Raw genomic sequence first — 14,144 nt, forward strand, 5'->3', positions numbered from 1 at the left:
AAGTTATTCACATGAGTACTAAAAGAAATCCGCTAAATTCGATTACGCGGTAAGTCACACAAGTCTGAAGGCTACAAATACAACTAAATACTTGTTGTTGTTGTTGTTGTGGTCTTCAGTCCTGAGACTGGTTTGATGCAGCTCTCCATGCTACTCTATCCTGTGCAAGCTTTTTCATCTCCCAGTACCTACTGCAACCTACATCCTTCTGAATCTGCTTAGTGTATTCATCTCTTGGTCTCCCTCTACGATTTTTACCCTCCACGCTGCCCTCCAATACTAAATTGGTGATCCCTTGATGCCTCAGAACATGTCCTACCAACCGATCCCTTCTTCTGGTCAAGTTGTGCCACAAACTTCTCTTCTCCCCAATCCTATTCAATACTTCCTCATTAGTTATGTGATCTACCCATCTAATCTTCAGCATTCTTCTGTAGCACCACATTTCGAAAGCTTCTATTCTCTTCTTGTCCAACTATTTATCGTCCATGTTTCACTTCCATACATGGCTACACTCCATACGAATACTTTCAGAAATGACTTCCTGACACTTAAATCAATACTGGATGTTAACAAATTTCTCTTCTTCAGAAACGCTTTCCTTGCCATTGCCAGCCTACATTTTATATCCTCTCTACTTCGACCATCATCAGTTACTTTGCTCCCCAAATAGCAAAACTCCTTTACTACTTTAAGTGCCTCATTTCCTAATCTAATTCCCTCAGCATCAGCCGACTTAATTCGACTACATTCCATTATCCTTGTTTTGCTTTTGTTGATGTTCATCTTATATCCTCCTTTCAAGACACTGTCCATTCCATTCAACTGCTCTTCCAAGTCCTTTGCTGTCTCTGACAGAATTACAATGTCATCGGCGAACCTCAAAGTTTTTATTTCTTCTCCATGAATTTTAATGCCTACTCCGAATTTTTCTTTTGTTTCCTTTACTGCTTGCTCAATATACAGATTGAACAACATCGGGGAGAGGCTACAACCCTGTCTTACTCCCTTCCCAACCACTGCTTCCCTTTCATGTCCCTCGACTCTTATAACTGCCATCTGGTTTCTGTACAAATTGTAAATAGCCTTTCGCTCCCTGTATTTTACCCCTGCCACCTTTAGAATTTGAAAGAGAGTATTCCAGTCAACATTGTCAAAAGCTTTCTCTAAGTCTACAAATGCTAGAAACGTAGGTTTGCCTTTCCTTAATCTTTCTTCTAAGATAAGTCGTAAGGTCAGTATTGCCTCACGTGTTCCAGTGTTTCTACGGAATCCAAACTGATCTTCCCCGAGGTTGGCTTCTACTAGTTTTTCCATTCGTCTGTAAAGAATTCGTGTTAGTATTTTGCAGCTGTGACTTATTAAGCTGATAGTTCGGTAATTTTCACATCTGTCAACACCTGCTTTCTTTGGGATTGGAATTATTATATTCTTCTTGAAGTCTGAGGGTATTTCGCCTGTTTCATACATCTTGCTCACCAGATGGTAGAGTTTTGTCAGGACTGGCTCTCCCACGGCCGTCAGTAGTTCCAATGGAATATTGTCTACTCCGGGGGCCTTGTTTCGACTCAGGTCTTTCAGTGCTCTGTCAAACTCTTCACGCAGTATCATATCTCCCATTTCATCTTCATCTACATCCTCTTCCATTTCCATAATATTGTCCTCAAGTACATCGCCCTTGTATAGACCCTCTATATACTCCTTCCACCTTTCTGCTTTCCCTTCTTTGCTTAGAACTGGGTTTCCATCTGAGCTCTTGATATTCATACAAGTCGTTCTCTTATCTCCAAAGGTCTCTTTAATTTTCCTGTAGGCGGTATCTATCTTACCCCTAGTGAGACAGGCCTCTACATCCTTACATTTGTCCTCTAGCCATCCCTGCTTAGCCATTTTGCACTTCCTGTCGATCTCATTTTTGAGACGTTTGTATTCCTTTGTGCCTGTTTCACTTACTGCATTTTTATATTTTCTCCTTTCATCAATTAAATTCAATATTTCTTCTGTTACCCAAGGATTTCTACTAGCCCTCGTCTTTTTACCTACTTGATCCTCTGCTGCCTTCACTACTTCATCCCTCAAAGCTACCCATTCTTCTTCTACTGTATTTATTTCCCCCATTCCTGTCAATTGCTCCCTTATGCTCTCCCTGAATCTCTGTACAACCTCTGGTTCTTTTAGTTTATCCAGGTCCCATCTCCTTAAATTCCCACCTTTTTGCAGTGTCTTCAGTTTTAATCTACAGGTCATAACCAATAGATTGTGGACAGAGTCCACATCTGCCCCTGGAAATGTCTTACAATTTAAAACCTGGTTCCTAAATCTCTGTCTTACCATTATATAATCTATCTGATACCTTTTAGTATCTAAATACTTAGGGATTATAATTACAAGTACCCTAAACTGGAACGATCGCGTAGATAATGTTGTCGGTAGAGCCAACCAAAGACTGCTATTCATTGGCAGAACACTTAGATGAAGCATAGAGACTGCTCACACCACGCTTGTCCCCCATGTTCTGGAGTATTGCTGTGCGGTGTAGGATCCGCATCAGATGGGACTGACGGATGACATCGAAAAAGTACAAAGAAGGGCGGCTCGTTTTGTATTATCGCAAAGTAGGGCAGATAGTGCCACAGACATGATAGTGGATTGGAGTGGAAATCATTAAAACATAGGCGTTTTTCGATGCGACGTGGCATGAAATTTCAACCACCAGTTTTCTCCTCCGATTGCGAAAACATTCTGCTGGCACCCACCTACATAGGGAGAAATGATCATTACGATATAAAATAAGAGAAATCAGGGCTCGCACAGAAAAATTTAAATGCTCCTTTTTCCCGTGCGCCGTACGACAGTGGAACGGTAGAGTGACAGCTTGAAGGTGGTTCATTGAACCCTCTGACAGGCACTTTATTGTGAATAGCAGAGTAATCACGTAGATGTAGATGTAGATGAATGTTATGATCATCCTGTCGAGAGAGAGGAGGATAATCTAGTAAGAGGCGATTTTACTTCGTGTATTCTTCTGTTCATATGAAAATTTTATGAAACTGTCACTCACTTTGTTCTTGTGACCTGGCAGTTTTCTTGTGATATGTTGAGGCATCGCCATTTCTATCCTCTCTCTCCACAGGATGATCACCGCAGTCACATCAAGAAGCTTTAACATCTGTACATACATGTGTTAAATGGTTTTATAACGCCAATATAGTCTGGTGATGTGATATCACCTCGAAACATGTCGCTAAATAAATAGTTTAGCTGTCAATAAATTTTGTGACTTACAGCGGTAATGGAAACCTTTTCAAATTGCACAAAGTTTTAGTTTTTGTATGATAAATGGAAGACATTGTTCCGCAAATAAATTAAGATAGATCCAATCTCTCATTTTTGACCAAGACTTTGGGGAGGCTTTACAGCTGGTAAGCTCCTTCCAGTTACTCCCAATTGAGAACACTGTGTATCAGCTCTGCTATTAATTGGCTGAACTGAACCGCCATACTGCAACGATCTGACTTAAAACACCGCGTTCCACCGCTGTGAGTGGAAGATAAGAAGTGCAAAAACAAACAAACTGGTGAAAGCTACTACAGAGTCTCCCGACTCCGGTTAAGGATTTTGGGCGGTTTCCGTTGGACATGAGGAGAATGCAGGAACTGGAAGGCCCCTTCCAAAAATCCACGGTAGAGACCTTCCTCTGACCCACTCTCAGCCAGCTGGCGTATACACACACTTCTTTTAATTCTCGAGAGGTGCTGTGCTCAAAATTGTCTAGAACATAAATGGAAATAGTTGCAATACACATTTTTTATCTTCTTGTGGGACTACAATCAACATTTCCCCACAAATTAATTGAAAGTAGTTTTATTCTCTTGGTTCAAATATCGGATACTGCGATATCTGCGTCAGTATCAGACTAATGGCAGAACTGGAATTCCTCTCCCAAATATTCCAATTGGCAATCTCTATGACCAACTCCCAACATGTTGAGATATTTGGCTGAAAAAAATAAAGCTCTACAGCGACCCTGCTCTGCTGTTACGCATGAAGAATGAAAGATGTAAGCAAAGTCTCATGAAACGTGAATGATATATGTAAAGAAAAGAAAAAAAAAGAGAATTCAGGGAGGATGAAACGTGAGTGTATCACATAAATAGAAAACAGCTGGAGAGAGACAATGAGGCAGAGAACTGAGAAAAGACTTCTAGTTATATTGTGGCTTATCATTATATAGTGAAATTTCCAACAAAAATATGTTTTATTACTTTTATTACCAGTTTTCTACAAGGAATAATCATATAACAAAAAGTTATACCACTAAAAGAATGTATTGGAATCGTATTGTCTGTGGAATTTTTCCTTCTTCTGTTCTTCTTCCCTATGATGTATGAAGCGGTGAGATCGAAGATAAGCTGAGGTATGTTCTTTTGAATATTGTAAAAGGTAGTCATAAGTGATCAAAAAGAATAAAACCTACAATTTACTAAATTGAATTCTAGTTTACGGACTTTTATTTGCAACTCAATAACCAACTATGACTGTTTTAAGTTTTGTGTCCGCAGCAGTTCAGACTGTGCTTTGTCTGCCGCCATTACGTGAGCGAATGGAGCGCCAATTTTAAACTGCACATATAATCAGACACTAAAGTTTTCGATTGTTATTGCAATATTTGAACTCCGAGGACAATAACCCACAGTAATTTATTATTTTTCTGTTGTAAAAGTGAAAATAACATTCAGTAGATCCATCTTACACATTACGGAAATTAAATAATTTTATGGCTGGTGCGTAAGATTAATTTTTCCTAGACTATTTTATCAGTGACTTTAAATAAAAATATTTACAATACCAGTGTTGTTATGGGGAGATACTGTAGTGTGATATATTAATTATTTGGTGCACACATTTTAATGTCAAGTAAAGAATTATTGAAACTCGTTATAGACGGGCTCAGCAGCACATAAATAAGAACTGTTATTCTTACTGATACATTTTCATACGTTTTACAATAACACGTACACATCACCACAACCACGTTAAATAGAATCCCATTACCCACTGCACTTTGAGAAAATAAAAAATAGTAACTGATAACAATAAACTTGTTGTGATTCATTGGACAAGATGAATTTTACAAATCTTAAGAACATACATTATTTCAGAGTGAAAAACGTTCATTGGCAAAGACGCACCACTCATTCTTCATAGTTTCTTTGCACGTATACTGTAACCTAAAACGACACCGTCCGAAAGTGTATATCGGAACTATATACAGAAATGGAAAGCACCTTTCAGGTAACGAGCAGTTAAAAAATTTAACACATACAATACTTGGTTGTTACAGCACAAAAATAAAAATAATAAAAAACATAAAAACATATCACGCTCACTAAAGACCCAAACAGCCAATAGATTGTTGGTTATGCCAACGAGGTCATAAAATGCAATTATAAACCTATGGAAACAAGCAAAATTTATCTTACTTTTTTTAAAAAGAATTTAAATGAAGTGTTGACATTCTTCTAAAAGTTTTATAAAATAATTATAATATTTTTTATCAAATGCATATGTATTGAGTCTTTCTTATGTAACTTAATAAGAATTCACGTTGTTGTGCAATGAATGATCCATCCCGATTACGAAATACGCAGCAGTTATTGGAATCGATCGAGCGGTCAGCTGTCTCTCCAGGAAGCAGAGAGCAACAGAACTTGAAGAGCTCGCTGGAAGTTTAGTCCTCCTTTACCTTTAATGACTGTGTCGGACAACTGCTTCATTTACTTCATTTATTTTATTTTAGTTTGGTGATTTACAGCTTCCCGTGATTTACAGCTTCCCAAGCCCCCCATCTCTCTCTCTCTCTCTCTCTCTCTCTCTCTCTCTCTCTCTCTCTCTCTCTCTCCCTATCCCTGCGCGACTATCTCCGTAGTTAAGTGGTGGGTATACAGGGTGAGTCACCCAGCGCTACCGCTGGATATATTTCGTAAACCACATCAAATACTGACGAACCGATTCCACAGACCGAACGTGAGGAGAGGGGCTAGTGTAATTGTTTAATACAAACCATACAAAAATGCAAGGAAGTATGTTTTTTAACACAAACCTACGTTTTTTTAAATGGAACCACGTTAGTTTTGTTAACACATCTGAACATATAAACAAATACGTAATCAGTGCCGTTTGTTGCATTGTAAAATGTTAATTACATCCGGAGATATTGTAACCTAAAGTTGACTCTTGAAACCTCCGACGTTCAGTTGCGTGTTGTAAAAAACGGTCGGCGAGCAGCATCTGCAGGGACATGTTTACGATGACGACCGTGTTTACGATTGTGGCTGTAGTGCACTGTTGTGGTTTGGTCTAGCTGTCGCAGTGTCCGCATGTAGCGCTTACTGCTATTGTTGTTCTGCATTCGTCTCCGCACGCAGACCAACTGTAGTACACCGTATTACCAGACGTCTGTGATAGTGTAGTGTTGTAGGAACTGTGACCATGGTGTATTCGAACTCTGAAAAGGCGGAGATGATACTCATCTATGGCGAGTGTCGACGAAATGCAGCTGAAGCCTGCAGGGTGTATGCAGAACGGTACCCGGACAGAGAGCATCCAACGTGCCGCACATTACAAAACATCTACCGCCAACTGTATGCAACAGGTATGGTCGTAGCACGCAAACGGGTCCGTAACAGGCCCGTCACAGGAGAAGCGGGTGCAGTTGGTGTGTTAGCTGCTGTTGCCATGAACCCACACATGAGTACACGGGACATTGCGAGAGCCGGTGGACTGAGTCAAAGTAGTGTCATGCGCATACTGCATCGTCACCGCTTTCACCCGTTTCATGTGTCGCTACATCAGCAATTACATGGTGATGACTTTAATCATCGAGTGCAATTCTGTCAATGGGAATTAACAGAGAATGCGTTGAAGTTCTACCTGTTTACCGATGAAGCGGGTTTCACAAACCACGGGGCAGTGAATCTACGGAACATGCATTACTGGTCCGTGGACAATTCTCGCTGGCTCAGACAGGTAGAGCGACAGCGACCGTGGACTGTAAATGTATGGTGAGGAATCATTGGCGACCACCTCATTGGTCCTCACTTCATTGTAGGGGCCCAAACAGCTGCAACATACATCGCTTTTCTACAGAATGGTCTGCCAACGTTGCTCGAAAATGTCCCACTGGAAACGCGTCGACGTATGTGGTATCAGCATGATGGTGCACCTGCACATTTCGCAATTAACACTAGGCTGACCCTTGACGGGATGTTCGACGGGCGTTTCATAGGACGTGGAGGACGCATAAGTTGGCCAGCCCGTTCTCCTGATCTTACACCTCTGGACTTCTTTCTGTGGGGTACGTTAAAAGGGAATGTGTACCGTGATGTGCCTACAACCCCAGAGGATATGAAATAACGTATTGTGGCAGCCTGCGGCGACGTTACACCAGATGTACTGCGGTGTGTGCGACATTCATTACGCCAGAGATTGCAATTGTGCGCAGCAAATGATGGCCACCACATTGAACATCTATTGGCCTGACATGTCGGGACACACTCTATTCCACTCCGTGATTGAAAACGGAAACCACGTGTGTACGTGTACCTCACCCCTCATGGTAATGTACATGTGCGTCACTGAAAAAGACCAATAAAAATGTGTTAGCATGTGGATGTAATGTGCTGTTCCAGTCTCTTCTGTTCCTAAGGTCTATCACCGTTCCCTTTGGATCCCTACGTAATTCGGTGCTCTCCGATACACACGATAGAACAGCGGAGGAGTGGTACTCAAGCGTCAACTTTAGGTTACAATATCTCCGGTTGTAATTAACATTTTACAATGCAACAAACGACACTGATTACGTATTTGTATATATGTTCAGATGTGCTAACAAAACTAACGGGGTTCCATTTAAAAAAACGTAGGTTTGTGTTAAAAAAACATACTTCTGTGCATTTTTTTATGGTTTGTATTAACCAATTACACTAGCCCCTCTCCTCACGTTCGGTCTGTGGAATCGATTCGTCAGTATTTGATGTGGTTTACGAAATATATCCAGCGGTAATGTTAGGTGACTCACCCTGTATATCACGCTACAAATCGAAACGTCGATAGTTCAGTTGTCAACAGATCTCTGGACTTTTTTGTTTTATTACTTCTACCACTTTTTACAATGATTTATGTACGTGAAAAGTAATGAAATGAATCGTGGTTCGGAGACCTCGTTAAACAGTAGGTCCCCCTGTAACTGGCAGTGCAAATCATTTCAAATGTCGGAGAAAGGCAAGGGTGTACCAACAGGACCATGCGTAGTAAAGCAATGCAGTGTTCAAATAAGGTTTCGTATTGAGGACGTCTTTTTCATACCAACACTTTCTCTATTTTGTCTGTACTAATTTTAAGTGTAAGCTCTGAAACTTCGTGATGTTAATATTGAAAGGGTGGAAAATGTATCTGCACGGTATTACCACTAGACCTCCACCGCACCGTTAGGCATATGGTTACCAACGTGCAGGTTACTAGTGCGAGGTTCAAATTTTTGTTACAGACTTACGGTTTTAATTTGTTCCGTCCTGGTACGAGTTCTAAACAAAGCACTTTAGTGAGACGTGTTCATGTAGTGTTGTGTTGTGCCTGCAGCTCTCTGCTTGTCAACATCAAACCATCGACAATACATCGGGGTGAATCCTAGGGGGGAGAAGGCCTGGTCGATGGCGTGACGACCTCCCTCCAGAAACATTTTAGTAAAAGCATATATATTTTCACATATATTAATTTCCAACTGTCGGAGAATAAAGTAACATGGAAAATAAAGCATCGAAAATTGAACATTAAAAGCCATTTTTAACGCAGTTTATAGCTCACTTGGATGTGTTTGTATGCTAACCAGCTGAGCAGAACGTTCCAGCTAATTGTGCAGGCTGCCACTGTCCGCTACTGATAACAAACCTGGTATGGGTCGAGAAACCACGAGTCTCAAGGCGACAGGAAATCGAGAAAGCAAACGCAGAAAATGGGAAACGCCCGCGCTCTCGTATCGGTTGTCTGCAGAAATATGTTCACAGTCGTAACGCTGATTGAAATACTGAAAATTGTGAAGCACATTTCGATTTTATTCTGTGTGGATTTTATATTGCCAGAGTTGTGAGAGATTTTTGCTATTATATTTTTTTAAATTCATTTGCATTGCATCTAATTTCCCAAATTTTTAGACGAATGCTTTCAAGCGCTACATTCCTCTGAATGGCAGTTCCTTGGTAGTTACGTGGAATACTAAGCACTTATGTAAACAGATTACCATCATGTTTCAATATTCTATACATCTTATTGTTATAATTGTGATACTACTGGTCTAGCGGCCCTCGTGCGCCTCTGTAGTTGCGGGGTCAGCGCGGCAGATTCCTAACCGAAGAGGCCAGCGTTCGACTGGCGGCCGGGTCAGAGGTTTTTCTCCGCTCTGGAACAGGGTGTTGTGTTGCCCTTACCTTTCTGCCATCATGACTGACGCAAAAACTGTCTGCATGGCGTCACATGATTGGTCCAAGCATATGTAACTTCTTACCATGCTGTGGCTTGGCCTCAATGAACGTTCTGAGATGTCGAAACACATCGACGTATCTTCCACTGTTGAGATTGCTGTATGGGCACGTCCCGAAAGCCAATTAAAAAAGAAACCTCCGGTTTTGGAGGTCAGGTTCAATCATTCCTCTCCTCGGGACGGCTACAGTTTCTCTCAGCTTGCAATCAAATTGAGATTTGAATACTGGGCTAAAAGGCGGCATCCTAGTGCCGCACGAACGAAAGTCTACACGATCACATGGCGTTGAACGCTACAGGTCTTATTTTATTGCTGTTATTGTTGGGATCATAGGCATCTTTTCCCCATCCCGAACCAATTTCTGGATCATCACCTGTGACACCTGTTTCCTTCTTTCAATATATCCGGCAGCTTCCCGTCCGTGCCTTTCGATTTCCTGTGACGTCACAGGCCACCATCTCATCGAGACCGATTGGAGGGGTGCTGACGAGAAAAACGTAGTCCGTCTTTCTTGGCGCGTAAGGTAGTGCCCAACTGAGATAGCGTGATGTTGATGGAAGAATGATGGAATGGAAACGGAATGGGGAGGGACCGAGGGAAGAGACCGAGGAGGAGGAGGAGGAGGAGGAAAACTCGTATGCCGGCCCTGCGCCCTACGTCCTACGCCCTCCGTCGCCAATTTGCCGAAGTGCCGCCCGCTGTTCGCTGCTAGCCTACCCTGCCACGCCGTAACCCAAATTTCCTTAATGCGGCCGCATTTTACGCTCGTCGCTACAAGCTTTAGTGGCGCACCAGCTGTTTTACCAGCCTGCGGAGAGTTGAGTGCGCTACCAGGTAGCGCCTAAAGGGACGCTACACACTACTCTCTAGAGAAGATGTACTGATATGTATCGGTGTTGTAGAGGATAACACCACCGTCAATACTGTGTCTACTACGCAAGTGGTTATTGCGATTGTAATTTCCCGTGAATCTTGAGTTCATAATCTGTTAAGGTCAGTGACTATTCTGTCCTAAGCAACTGTCTTGCATGCATTCTGAACACAAATAAAATACATCGAAGACAAGTTTGAGCTTCGTTAAAAATTATGGCCACATAAAGGGAAACATAACGTGTACTTCAATGTCCTTAGAACTTTGCAATTGTACACTGTAGGCTTTAGTTGTTCCATAACGTGTGCATTCACAGCTCAACAACGTAGTTTCTGGGCCTTGGTTCAATGAATCAATATTCGCGATTATCTTACTACAGAATTTTTGTTCCACTTAAGCCAGAGATCTGCCAGGTGGACTACCATTTCTTGTTAGCATATTAGCGTATATGTTCTGAATCGACTGGCCGATCGAATCACAGTAACAAATCTTCAGGGCATCCACAATCGTTCGATGACGTAGTAAAATGAGGCGAAATTTTCTTAACAGTCGCTACAAAATCGACCATATGTGCATCTCTTGTGATTGTCGTGTGATGCCACACCCGCAACGGTTGGTTTCGTAACGACACAGCCACTGCAATATCATACTTATACGCCGATACCAGGCAGCAGCTTACAAGTAAAATGTTTTCCCCTATACGGGAGTTACATCACATGTGCACGAGTAGATGCTGCGACGCAGGAACGACAATATACGGAAGTTTTGGTCGGACTGCGAGTCGTGCACGAATAGCCAAAGAGGCTAAGGCGACCGCTAGCATAAAGCGGAAAATCTGTCTTCGAGTCCAGGCTGGGCACAACTTTTGTTTGTCGTAATTCCCTTATACAAGTAATGTTTGTTTATGTTCACAGCTGCGAATATATTTCGTGTATTGAATAATGACTATTTAAATACAAGTCTTCCCTACAATATTTCTCTCACTAAACCAGTTTCCAATCGTTCTATCTTTGATGCTTATTTGCACGTGCTCATTCCAGCTCTGTTCATGAATGCAAGGCTTTCACAAGCAATCTATTTCAAATCTATTTGAACTCAGCAGCGTCAGAAGACCAAAAATTTGTACCAGGTGTTTTCAGCAGTCATATTATTTTACGATTATTGTGCAATTTAGCCCCCGTTTTATCCATGGACCTTGCCGTTGTTGGGGAGGCTTGCGTGCCTCAGCGATACAGATAGCCGTACCGTGGATGAAACCACGACAGAGGGGTATCTGTTGAGAGGCCGAACAAGAGGGGCAGCAGCCTTTTCAGTAGTTGCTGGGGCAACAGTTGGGATGATTAATTGATCTGGCCTTGTAACATCAACCAAAACGGCCTTGCTGTGCCTGTACTGCGAACAGCTGAAAGCAAGGGGAAATTACAGTCGTAATTTTTCCCGAGGGCATGCAGCTCTAATGTATGGTTAAATGATGATGGCGTCCTCTTGGGTAAAATATTCCGGAGGTAAAATAGTACCCCATTCTGATCTCCTGGAGGGTACTTCTCGGGAGGACGTCTTTCTCAGGAGAAACAAAGCTGGCGTTCTACGGATCGGAGCGTGGATTGTCATATTCCTTAATCGGGCAGCTAGGTTAGAAAATTTAAAAAGGGAAATGAATAGATTAAAGTTAGATATAGTGGGAATTATTGAAGTTAGGCATCAGGAGCAACAATACTTCTGGTCAGGTGAATACAGGGTTATAAATACAAAATCAAGTAGTGGAAATGCGGGTGTGGTTTAATAATTAATTAAGAAAATAGGAACACGGATAAGCTTCAATGAACAGCTTAGCTCACTTATTATTGTAGGCAAGATAGGCACGAAGCCCATACCCCCCACAGTATTGCAAATTTATATGACAGCTAGCTCCGCAGATGAGGAGATTGAGAAAATGTTTGATGAGATAAAAGAAATTTTTAAATAAATTAAGGAAGATAAAAATTTATTTGAAGGAAAAGGACGAGAAGGAAAAGTAGCAGATGAATATAAACTGGGGGAAAGGAATGAAACAGAAAGCCACCTGGTAGAACTATGCACAGAGCATAATTTAATCGTAGCTAACACTCGGTGTAAGAATTATGAAAGAGGGTTGTATGCTTGGAAGACAGGAGCAGATGTGCACTTTGACCACAATGTTTTGATTATGAGCTGCAGAGTAAAACTAAAGAAATTGCAGAAAGGCAGGAATTTAAGGAGATGGGACGCGGATAAACTGAAAGAACCAGAGGTTGTAGAGAGTTTCAGAGGGAACATTATGAAACTTTTGCAAGAGCAGGAAAAAGGAATACGTAGAACAAAAATGGGTAGCTTTGAGAGGTGAAATAGTGAAAGCAACACAGGATCCAGTAGGTAAAAAGACGAGGGCTAGTAAAAATCATGGGGATTACAAGCGGTATTGAATTTAATCGATGAAAGGAGAAAATATAGAAATGCTTAAAATGAAGCAGGCGAAGGAACATACAAACGTCTAAAAAATGAGATCGACGGAAAGTGCAAAACGACTAAACACGAATGGCTAGAGGACAAATGTAAAGACGTAGAAGCATATATTACTAGGGGTAAAACAGATGCTACCCTCAGGAAAATTAAAGAGATCTTTGGGGAAAAGAGAACCATCTATATGAATAGCAGGAGCTCAGATGGAAAATCAGTCCTACGTAAAGAAGGGAAAGCACAGAAAGGTGGAAGGAGTATATAGACGGTCTGGTTGGTTGGTTTAAGGGATAAAGGGACCATACAGGGTCATCAGACCCTTATATACAGAAGGTCTGTATAAGGGCGATGTACTCGAGGGCAATGTTATGGAAATAGAAGAGGACGTAGGTGAAGATGAAATGGGAGGTATGATACTGCGTGAAGAATTTGACAGAGCACTGAAAGACCTAAGTCGAAACAAGGCCCCGGGAATAGACAACATTCCATTAGAACTACTGATAAAAATACCGAAAAATACCGAACAATCAGTTTAATAAGCCACGGTTGCACCATACTAACACTAATCCTTTACAGAAGAATGGAAAACTGGTAAAAGACGAACTCGGGGAAGGTCAGTTTGGATTCCGGAGAAATGTAGCAACTCGCGAGCTAATACCGATCCTACGACTACTCATAGAAAATACGTTAAAGAAAGGCAAACCTAGGTTTAGGGCATTTGTAGACTTGCAAAATGCTTTTGACAATGCTGACTTGAATATTCTCTTTTAAATTCTGAAGGTGGCAGGGGTAAAATACAGGGATCGAAAGGCTATTTACAATTTGTACAAAAACCAGGCTGCAGTTATAAGAGCCGAGGAGCACGAAAGGGAAATAGTGCCTGAGAAGGGAGTGAGACAGGGTTGTAACGTATCCCCGATGCCATTCAGTCAGTATATTGGGCAAGGAGTAAACGAAACAAAAGAACATTTGGAGAAGGAATTATAGTCCAGAGAGAAGAAATAAAAACTCTGAGGTTTGCCTATGACATTGTAATTCTGTCAGAGATAGCAAAGGACCTGGAAGAGCAGTTGAACAGATTGGACAGTGTCTAGAAAGGAGGATACAAGATAAACATGAACAAAAGCAAAACGAGGATAATGAAATGTAGTCGAATCAAATCAGGTGATGCTGAGTGAATTATATTAGGAAATGAGACACTTAATGTAGTAGATCAGTTGTGCTATTTGGGGAGCAAAATAACTGATGATGGTCGAAGTA

This window comes from Schistocerca serialis, chromosome 1 (genome assembly GCF_023864345.2).
Source record: "Schistocerca serialis cubense isolate TAMUIC-IGC-003099 chromosome 1, iqSchSeri2.2, whole genome shotgun sequence".
NCBI lineage: Eukaryota > Metazoa > Arthropoda > Insecta > Orthoptera > Acrididae > Schistocerca > Schistocerca serialis.